The sequence below is a fragment of the Lathyrus oleraceus genome, chromosome 6 (assembly GCF_024323335.1).
Source record: "Lathyrus oleraceus cultivar Zhongwan6 chromosome 6, CAAS_Psat_ZW6_1.0, whole genome shotgun sequence".
Classification (NCBI taxonomy): domain Eukaryota; kingdom Viridiplantae; phylum Streptophyta; class Magnoliopsida; order Fabales; family Fabaceae; genus Lathyrus; species Lathyrus oleraceus.
The window spans coordinates 374,403,619-374,415,361 of record NC_066584.1 but is presented as its reverse complement, the minus strand read 5'-3'; positions in this window follow the sequence as shown (position 1 = coordinate 374,415,361).

Here is an 11,743-nt window from a genome sequence, read left to right as displayed (position 1 = left end):
TATATAAATATAATAAGTGAGACTATTTTATTCTACAATAAAGATGAGATTGATACAACAAATCACGTTAAAACATATGTTGTTATCGTGTATTTTACAATAAACAACCATAAATAATTATATATGTGTCCAATTATACAAATAAAATACTTATAAAAAAGTTATAAAAAAAGTAATTTAAAAGATAGGAAACAAAAAAAATTGAGTTGAGTAAAGTTTAGGCAAAATTAAATTAAGTTAATTTAAAGATGAATGAGGGGGGGGGGGGACATGAAAATTTTGAATTTTGGAAAAAAAAATTAAAATAAATATTGTTTGTGAAGCCTTTTAGATTACACTGCATAAGTTTGTTCGTTTTTTGTTTTTAATAAAAATATAAGGGTTAATTTGTATTTGTAAAATTGTAGTTTTTTAATTTTAGTCCCTATAAAAAAATTGAATATGACTATATGAAACTATTTGTATACATTTGAGTCTCTTTTGTTAGGTCAATCCTCATTTGATTAATGGAAGACTACGTATCACTATCATGTCAACTTTTTTATGGCATAACGCCATAAAAAAAATAAAGGAAATGGAAAAAGAATGATTGTAAAATTTACAATATTTTAATGTAATACCTACAAATAGTTTTTCAATTAAGAAGAGAAAGCGATAACAGATGTAAGATAAAGAGAGGGGGAAAGGGATTGAAATAAAAGAAATGAAAAAAGAGATAGAGGAATAGAATGGGGGAGAGAAGTGGGATAGAAAATAATTATATAAAGAGAGATAAATTATGAGAGAGAGAGAGAGAGATCGCTCATTCTATCTTTCATTCTCTCTTTTTTCTCCTCCCTTTCCTCTTTCTCATCGTCTTCCTCCTTCTCATCTATTATATTTTATTTTCCCATTCTCCTAGTCCTTTTCACTTGTTACATGTTTATTGTTTCATCAATCTCTATTTATTTATTGGTATCTCATTCTTTCTCTCTTGTTAAATTTTCATATCTCTTAACTCTTTTTTTTGTCCTCTCTCATTTTCTCACTCTCTCACTCATTTTGTACACCTTCCATTTTTTTTCATTCTTTCTTTTCATCTCATTTTTTCTATCCTCCTCACTTTTTTTCCTTTTCCCTATTTCATACTCTTTGTCTCTCTTTCTCTCCATAGCTCTCTACCTCGGACTCTTACTTTTCATATATCCTTATTCATTCTCCCTTTTTTAATTCTCTTTTTTTCCTTTCTGTTCATATATATATATATATATATATATAATATATATATATATATATATATATATATAATATATATATATATATATATATTTGTGTGTGTGTGTGTATGTATGTTTCATGTTGGAGTTAGAATTGATGTTGATTTTAGATGTTGAAGTCTGAAAACAGTGATGTTAATCTCTAATACGGTGGCACGGAGTGGACCTGAAAGGTTAGAACTCCAACACCCAAGTTAGTTAAAGAGCTCAAAATGAACATAGTAAAAGTGGAGATCAAAAAAGTGTACATCGAATCTCACATGTGGTTAATATATACATTGGATGCTTTTAATTGGACTATGCATGATTGGGACCTTGCACTGGGTCTTTGTCCGGCCCATAACAAATGCCATAAAGGCTTGTAGGGCCTTTACTATTTAGAAATCCTTTCAAAGTCGTGAAGGCACTTGTTATCATGCTCATCTATATGGAGAAGTGGGAAACTTATGGGGTAGTTATGAAAACATTAGGGAATAAGTGCATTAAATTTCCTTCCCATCATTGAAACGTTTTGCTTATTTTCCATGCAGATGGTTTCGGGTCTACAAGTTAGGGCGTTGTTTGGTTTTCTATGGTACTCGAGTGCGTCTGAGTTACTTGTATTCCTCATGAAGATCGAACCATCACCCTTGGTATCCCTTTTTACTTATGATTTGGGACGTTATTTTTTACTTACTCCATTATAAATGGTTGGACCCCTTTTTCAAGCATCCTTTTTGCTTTGTTTACCATTCGATATCTCCCTATCTCCCCTGAGTTTGTCCTATTGTTCGTGAGGTCCGGCACATCTAGACATTTGACATCTTCTTGTGGAGGGTTTTTATTTTTCCCATGTTCTCTTTCTCAAGGTACGTCTTTATCTCCCTTTAGTATGTCACTATGGCCAACCTTGAGAATGTGCCTATAAATGTGGCCCTTGGATTTAATAGTTATGAGAATTCATCATTCGTTGAAGTTAACAATCCATAACTTGTGAATATTTTCTACATAGCGGATTCTTTTATTCGTGCCCAAAATGTGCCAATCGGTAGCTCTGGATCAGGATTGGACTCTTCAGATAATGAGGATGATTTGTCGATGGGGGAAATCAACATTCGTGTCACTTCACTTTCCCATGTCGAATGGCTATTACTTTATCTAGGTTGGTGGAGCAAGAGATCAGTTGCTTTATCTAGTCTCTCGAGAAATATTATCCTCATAGGCATTATAGGGTTTGTGCTTCCTTTCAAAATTATTTTATTACCGCTGATTCGAATGAGCCGTTTTATGACGCGGAAGCGGGTATGGTTCAACTTGAGGATTTGTTGTTGTCAATTGATGCATACTAGTATCTTTGGATATACCATATGTATATGGGGTTAGTTTCCTCCTACACCCAAGAAGTTTCTTAATTGGATGTCATCGTCGAAGTGGGGACATCTTCTAATTGGTTTGTCTCTCTTATCCCAACCAACAAAAGGATTTGCAGCCAGGTTGATAGGTGCTTTATTCCCTTATATGCTTGCATTTTTTAAAAGTTAGGCATCATACTACCTTTGACTACTTTTGATAAGGAGGTTTTGGGACCACCTTCGTATTGTCGCCTCTCAACTTCATCTAATTATTTTGGCTTTCATAAGAGTGTTTTAATAATTGTATGAATATAAAGGGAAAATAGGATCTGCTTCAAAAAAAATCTTCTTCCATCTTTTTTCGGTCAACTGTACTTCAAACGAAGAAGGGGCAAGGCCATGGGTTAGTTTCCCTTCATCAAAATAGTAACAACAAAGTCTTCCTTGTCTATACCGAAAGTTGTTAAAAGTTCAAACCTCGTTACTTCTTGGAAACCCCCATCTCTCCAATGGCTCGTTCCAAATTCTATGACATCTCAACTTCTTATTCGGGTATGTTATTTTTACAAACAGAGTTCGGAGGTTCTAGTCGCTGAATCACTTTGAGTCGATAGTTGGTTTTTACTTTGTCTCTTATAGCTCTCTTACTATCGAAGAGAAGAATATGAAGGTTCTTTTACTTTCATTTTTTGATGATTTGATAAGATATTAGGACTTTGCAAATGTGGGTTTCATCGAGGAGATGAAAAAATGTTTTAGTAATTGATTCGTCTTTGCCATATTTGACTAGTGTTAGGTCATGTCACTCTTGCTTCAATAATTATTTTGTTTTTTTTTCAAATGATATGAAGGGTGATGGAGAGGATGGTTCCTCATCTACGGTTGCGGTTGTGTCTTCTCCTATTGATATGCCGATGGAGATACCTACTTTTTTAGTAGAAGATGGCATAGTTTCTCCAGTTATAGCAACGAGAGTGTCATTGGGATCAGCTCAACAGTTCTCTAAGAGGCAAAGTAAGAATTACAACTATAGGGTTGTTGATTTGGTCGGGACTATGAGGAATCGTGGCAAGGATCATGTACGGGTGGAAATTCCTCCTAAAAGAACTGAAACTTTCTGGGCAAACTCATGTCATTCAACTGGTTGGTTGATCATGACATGGTCTTTTCCCTTCAGTTACCCCATGCCTTCGACCATTGGATGCTCTGTATTGCTTCAAAAATAAAAGTGTGTATATGTGTGTTTGTTGATGATTACGCTTATGTGTGAAAGTCCTATGAAAAAGGTAAGTCAGGGTTATTGGCAGAGCCAGCCTTCCAAATGTTGTAGAAAAGTCCATCATGACTTTAGTTATAACTGGCCATGGGGAACTCTTAGTCCCAATTAATATCCCTCAAGACGTTTAATCTTTGTGGAAGCAACATGAAATTGTCATTGTAGAAGTTCTTTACTCTCGATGAGAGTTTTCTCGGCTCTCCCTCAGGCTAGACCAAATTTCTCCCTTTTAGAATGAGGTAAAACTTCATGGAACTCCCATAAAGCTGGTCGGATAACCTGGAGGCCGCACTTGAAGAGGAAAAGAAAGATTCCCAAGAGGTGGAGTTTTCTTTGGAAACTTCGTATTTATGTGTCTTGGTCACTGAAGTAGAGTTTAAAGAACAAAAAGAGATACACTCTCACGAAGTGAGGATTTTCCAGGTTGAAATGGTTGACCTAGATAAACAACTCCTAAATCTTTTGGCAAAGGGTTTGGAAGAGATGTTTTCAAGAATGTCATAGAGCAACTAGAGATGTTTGTCCCGGATGTTCAGGCTCTCCGTGATAAGTTGAGGTTGACCCCGTGAAAATTTCATTATAATTTGTAATTATCTTTCGCGTTGTAAATTAAAGGATTTTTATTGCACCGTTTTGCTTATTTTGCTAGTGTCTGTTGTTTTTAGTTAGCATTTGTTTTATTCATTGGGTATTGGCATGTCTTCCTTCCTTTCACCTTAGCATGTTCCTTCTATAGGAATTGACTTGATTTGGTATGGTGGACTTTGCGATTACCCGTCCCATTCGATGGGAGTTAGGTCTTCTTTCTTCATCATAGAGGACTATCATCGGCCAAGGGGTTAAGCCCTCGTTCCTTCCCCTAAGTTTTTCACCCGGATCAAGGGGCTGTTTCTTAGGCTCCACCACCTACGCTTTTAAAGTGGTTATATCCTAAGAAGGGGTGCGTCAAATGCACCATCTTTCATGCTTCCTAAAAATAAAAATAAATGATACATATGCAATTGATATGATAATGGAGAAAAGGTCATCATATAATTATATATCATAGGATTACATCTAATAAGGATAACAATTTGATTCTCCCCCCTTTTCAATTGAAGTATCGATTTAGCTTGCACGTCCTCGGTATTTGTTCCCCTAGTAAAGTTTCTAGAGTATATGTCCTTTTTCATGTATTGACTTTAACTTTATGCAGTCCTTCCCAATTTGTTGTTAGCTTGTTATCCTGAGTGTTTTCCCCCCGATATCAGCCATGTGTAGTACTAAGTCTCGTGTTTGGAATTCTCAATGTCAGACATGTCGGTTGTATTTGGAGATTATGGTTTGCTTTATATCAATATTGGTGAAGGCATCAAATGTCCTTTTTCTTCCAAGAGGTTGATTTCTTCCCTAATCGCATGGTTGTTTAATTATCTTGGTAGAGGATGAGATGTCCTCCAACTTAGCTCTTCGACCTCTAGTGGGATAAAAACTTTAATACCATAGGTAAGGCAAAAAGGAATTTCACTGGTTATTAATTTGGGAGTTACCCGGTGTTCCCATAAGACGTGTGGTAATTAATGAATCCAATTTCCTTTAGCTTCTTCGAGCATCCTCTTTATCCCTATTTGTAATACCCAATTAGTTGTCCCTGCTTGTCCATTTTTTTGGTAGTGTTCTACTGAGGCAAAGTGTTGTTTAATCTTCAATTCTTCGAACAAGCTTTTTAACCTTCTATCTATGAACTATGTCCTATTGTTCGTCACAATGGTTTGAGGAACTCCAAATCTAGCCAGGATGTTCAATTTGAAGAACTTCAATATTTTTACAAATGTGGTATTCATCAATGATTCTGGTTCGATCCATTTGGTGAATTAGTCCACGCTACAATTAGATACCTAAGTTGGCTTAGAGCTAGTGCAAACAGGATGAGGATGTCCAAACCATACTACAAGAAGGCCCACATTGATGCTAACATGTGCAGTTATGTTGATGAGGCATTAAAGATGTCTTCGTACCACTAGCATTGGTCATATTTCTTCACATATTATTTTGAGTCTTGAACCATGGATGGGCAGTAATACCCTGCTCTCAAAACCTTTTTGGTTATTTCTCAAACACTAAGATGTTTTTCGGCTATCTCTTCATGTACCTACAAGAGGGTGTAGGCAGGCTTTTCCTTCTCTGGGCACCTTAACAAAGGGGTAGACAAACCTCTTCTATATAAATTTCCATTAATCACGGTATACAAACTCGCTCTTCTTTTTATCATAACGACTTTATTCGGGTCGGACGCGAGAATTCCTTGTTCTATATATGTCCTAATTGGGGACATCCAATAGGGTTAGCCAACATTTTTCACGACCATCACTATGTATGTTAGGGTTTCAATACTTAGAACATTCATAGTTTCTTCGATAAAAGAATGGTTAACTCCACAATTTCTCATACTTGCTAGTCTAGAAAGTACATTTTCCCAAGTGTTTTCTTCTCGTGGGATATGTGCAAGCTCAGACGTCTTGAATTTTTCCAGCTTCTCTCTTACTAGCTTCAAGTATCTTTGTAACAAAAAGTCATTGGCTTGTGGCTCCCCTATTATTTGAGATATGAACAGTTTGGAGTATGTCCTTAGAATAATGTCTTTCGCCCATATCTCTCCAGCCAATATGACCCCTGTTGGGTGTGAATATGATGAGTAGAAAATGGTCTAGAGGGGGTGAGTAAACCCAAATAAAATTCAACCTCCATTTACAAAAATAAATAGAGTTTTTTCAAAAATCACGAGCGGAAGGTTTGATGCGAAAAATGTGAAATCATACTATTCGAAATTTCGATCATGTTAACACTAAATCGTCCATAAACACCAAAGATGAATATGATGAAACACTAGGTATTCAATTGATTCGATTGTATAATCCACGAGGTGTGTTTATACAATGATTCAATGTAGAGAATTCTAAATTCAATTGTTTCTCAAAATATTAATCACCAATTCAACTCAATAAGGTATCCAATTTCCAATCAAACCTAATGCTTACGTAATAAATCACTATCAATTGAATCAACAATAAACTACGCTAAAATTGAAATACCTAAGCATGCGAATACTACGAAATTAAATGCAAGAGTAAGGGAGAGAGAGAGAGAGAGAGAGAGAGAGAGAGAGAGAGAGAGATGTCACCAAGATTTATAATGCTTCGGAGTTCATCCTCGTTTTGTATATGTGCACTTTTCAATGGTTTCCCATTGGAACCTGGATTGTTCTTTTTATTTGACAAATATTTTCAAGAGTTCATATAATCATCAAATCCCCAATACATCTGAGAAAATTTAAAATCTCTTATATGGATCTTGACTTGCATACAACACAATGCCAAACTCTTATGCGTAATATTTACTCGATTAACGTTTTTTAATCTTCCAATATCACCAATCTGCTCCAAGCATTTGTGTGTAGCAATCAACCCTTTGATCCTACTGATTCCTTGAGTGATGAATTGTCTAAAGATTTAAGAAGAACTCCACCTTATCCGTAGATTTCCATACAGTCACTACTAAGGCAATTCTTAGAAGAACTTATTTATTTTCAATGGAATTTGTCATCACCATTGACAATCACCTCATTCTTTCAAACAACCTGAAAATTTCAACCAAATATTCAAGAACGATTAGTTTCAATAATGTGTCTCCTTCAGTCAATTACAAATCTCTCGTTATCAAGATCTAAATCAAATTGAAGTTGAAGATGCAAGAGTTTCGTTGCAAGAACTTTGAAATTTCAAAATAGAGGAAATTGATTTTTCACAGAATCACAATGTTGAATATGATGCTCGATATGATTCATTACAGGATAAATGATGAAAAAAGGTTTTATATGTGCTTGAGATTAAGCACTGAAAAATGGTTGAAAAATCCAGTTAGATTCGAATCAAAAGCATTTCATGATTTGAATCAAAAGAACCAGTGAAGTGGGATAAAAGAAAAATTGAGTTTTTATCCAATTTTCCGTTGATTCGAATCTAAGAGGAAATTGTAATTTAAATCAAACACCTAATTATTCGAATCATGTGTTAAATTTGATTCGGACCAAACAAGCTGAGCCAACTGAGAAAAATATGGAAAAATTGCATGATTCAAATCATATGTAAAGTGTGATTTGAATCAATTGAGGAACAGGTGACCCTGAGTTTGATGATTTGAATAATTTGTCAAATTTGATTCGAATTAAATGGTTTGGAAATGTCTAGTTTTCCTCTATTCAAAATGATTCAAATCAGGATTTGTGCTTGATTCGAATCAAACACCCAAAACCTCAAATTTTCAAAAAATTTGAGACTTTGAGATTTTTATTTCCATTTAACTTGAGTCAATATCACATATGACTCTTATTACACTTACTCATGCAATTGATTAAAAGCATCATGATCAAGCTCAAACAAAACCAATGGATTTTGCATGCTAAAAATGAATCTTTTCGAAACTTGATTCATAGACGGCAATCATGAAGGAGACTCAATAATCGAAAGTAAATCAAAGATGAAAGTGATAAGGCAAGCAACAAGATAATCGTATCATGGTGCTCCCCCTGAATGTATTAGGAACATGCAACTATATTCTCTCCCTTTTTATGCTTGGCAAGCTTTCTCTTGGAATTCAATCGACTTTAAGTATAACGCGAAAAAACCACTTATGCTTCCCCTTAAACATTGCATACAAACCACGACATAAAATGCATAAAACAATTATAGGCTCATTACAACTTCTCCCCCTTTGACAACATCAAAAAGAGATATATCAAAATGCGACTAAAACTAAACAAACAACCACCAACAAATAATTCCAATGAACATATGAGCTAAACAGCTAAAAAGCATATACAACAACAAAAAACGGATGCTGAACATGAAGATGAACATGTCACAAGCAACAAAATGAAAATAGACATGTAACACTAACATTCAACAGTTAATAATTAAGTGATCAAAACTTATATGTCAAGGAATGCATTAACAATCATAAATAATGCATGAACAAGTATACAAATGCTCAAATGCACGTAATTAGCAACATGATTTTAAAAATATTTAAATGCAAATAAGAACAATCAAAGACATAAGTTATAGATGAATGAGTACGATAATGAGGAAATAAATGAACCAATGCATAACTCTAGAACAAACACATAGAATGATATAAACTGGATACAAGAGTTATAAAGACATACCGTTGTAGTTCGGTAAAAGCAATGATTTGCTACAAAATAGTATTAGTGAAAATATATATATATATATAGAAAATGAAACTAAACAAAATCCTCACAAATCCAAACAAATATTGTGAAAGGGATTTGATGATAATGGTTTTGTGAAAATGTCAACAAAATGACTTTTAGTGTCAACATATTCAAAAACAAATTCCTCTTTTTCCAGATGATCTCTAACAAAATTGTGTCGGATTTCAATGTGTTTGGTATGTGAATGAAGTACCAGATTCTTAGTGAGGTTTATTGCACTAGTACTGTCGCACTTAATCAGAACGCAACCAAGTTTTAAATCATAGTCTAATAATTGTTACTTTATCCATTAGACTTATGCATAACAACTACCAGCGCCTACATATTTAGCCTTGATGGTAGAAAGAGCAACGTTATACTGCTTCTTATTGTGCTAAGAAACTAAACTACTTTCAAATAAGTGACAAGTACCACTAGTACTTTTCTTATCCGACTTGCACCCAGTGAAAATAGAATCAAAATAACATATTAACCTACAAGCACTACCTTTAGGATACCAAAGACCATTATGGGAGGTTTCTTTAAGATACCTCAAAATTTGTTTTGCGATCTTAAAGTGAGAATCCTTAGGCGATGCTTAATATCTAGCACACATACACACACTAAACATGATATATGTCCTACTTGTGGTTAAATAGAATAAGGATCTAATTATACCAATATATCTGGTTACATCGAAATCTATTCCTCTTCCATCTTTGTCAATAAACACATTTGAAGTCATTGGTGTTGAGATACTCTTTGAATCTTTCATGTCGAGCTTCTTGAAAATATATATGTAATATTTCGTTTGACTTATGAAAGTACCTTCTTTGACTTGCTTTATTTGCAATCCTAAGAAGTACGTTAGTTCTCCTATAAGTGACATCTCAAATTCTCATTGGACCAAACTTGCAAATTCTCAATAAAGAGATTCATTAGTAGATCCAAAAATAATATCATCTACGTAAATTTGAACAAAGATAATATGTTTTTCCTTATGTCTTATAAATAAAGTGGTGTCGACTTTCCCACTATTGAATTCTTATTTGATGAAAATTCCACACAATCGCTCATATCAAGCTCTCTGAGCTTGTTTGAGACCATAGATGGCTCTTTTTTCAATTTAAAGACATGATTAGGATTATCGTGATCCTCAAAACCCAGAGGTTGCGAGACATACACCTATTCATTTATATGGCCATTAAGAAAATCATATTTAACATCTATTTAGTAAAGCTTAAAGTCCAGATAGCAAGCAAATGCAAAAAGGAGTTTAATAGCTTCTAGACGGGCTACATGAGCATAAGTCTCCTCGTAGTTTATTCCTTTAGCTTGATTATATCCTTTTGCTACTAATCTTGATTTAGTTCTAGTAATTACACCATTTTCATCCATCTTGTTCCTAAATATCCATCTCGTTTCAATGACGGTTTTGTCAATCAGACGCGGAACAAGGTCCTAAATGTTGTTACGTTTAAATTGGATCAATTTTTCTTGCATGGAAAATAACCATCCATCGTTAAGTAAAACATCAGATATCGATTTAGGTTTAACTTGAGAAAAGAAAGCATAATACTTACATAAATTATTAACCTATGACCTAGTACTTACACCTCTTTTGATGTCTCCCAAGATTTGATCTAATGAATGATCCTTTGTAATTGTCCAATCTTAAGGTGGTCGGTTCGAAGTCTCTTGTTTTTCATCTTCGTGTAAGCTTTCTTCTTTATCTTATGTAATTCCCTCATCCTTTGTTAAAGGAGTATAATGAAGAAGGAGTAAAGAAAAAGAGAACGGGTAGAGAAAGAAAGAAGGGAGAACAATGACCATAAGAGAGGAAGGATCAACTATTGAGATGGCCATAAGAGAGAAACGTAGGTGGAAAATAAAAAGGTTAAGAATAGATATAGTAAGGTACAATATGAATGGATTATTGAAGGATCAAGTATTGAGATTTCCAAAAATAGTGTAATTGATGTATTGGAAAGAGAAAAGTAGTAACTAAGTAACCTATTAAATAAAATAAAAGTAAGTTAATAACTAATGGATAGATTAGGGGTCAAAAATTACCATTAGGGACATAAAATATGCTCTTAAATTAGCTTTAATTAGGGTTAATATGTAAACTTATTGGTATATTACTTTCTTATATTTATAGTAGATCAATAAAGATGCATCATGCTAAAAAATAAATGAGTGAGGTAAATTTTTTATTATAATAATTTTTATAATGTGTCAAATTAAATAAGAATTTATCCTCAATACTTTAAATAAATTTTAACTATTTTGAGGAATTATTTTTTATAAATAGCTAGAGTGATGTGATATAACATCACTAAGTACATGAAGTGTATAGGTTAATCAAGTAGAATAATGTCTATAATATTACAAGATGGATATTTTAAATTACATTAACACAATATTAACCATTAACTGTTAACCAACACATTTGTACGTTGATGTTGGTTGAAAATATACATGTTTAAGAAGTCGCATATTGGATAATATTGTAAAGAAATAAGGCCAAGACTATATATATGGACTGTAATTCTTTGTTTTGAAACGAAATAGGCAAAAGCATTTTAAGATTATATTTTATTTTTTCTCCTCTTATACTATTGCATTA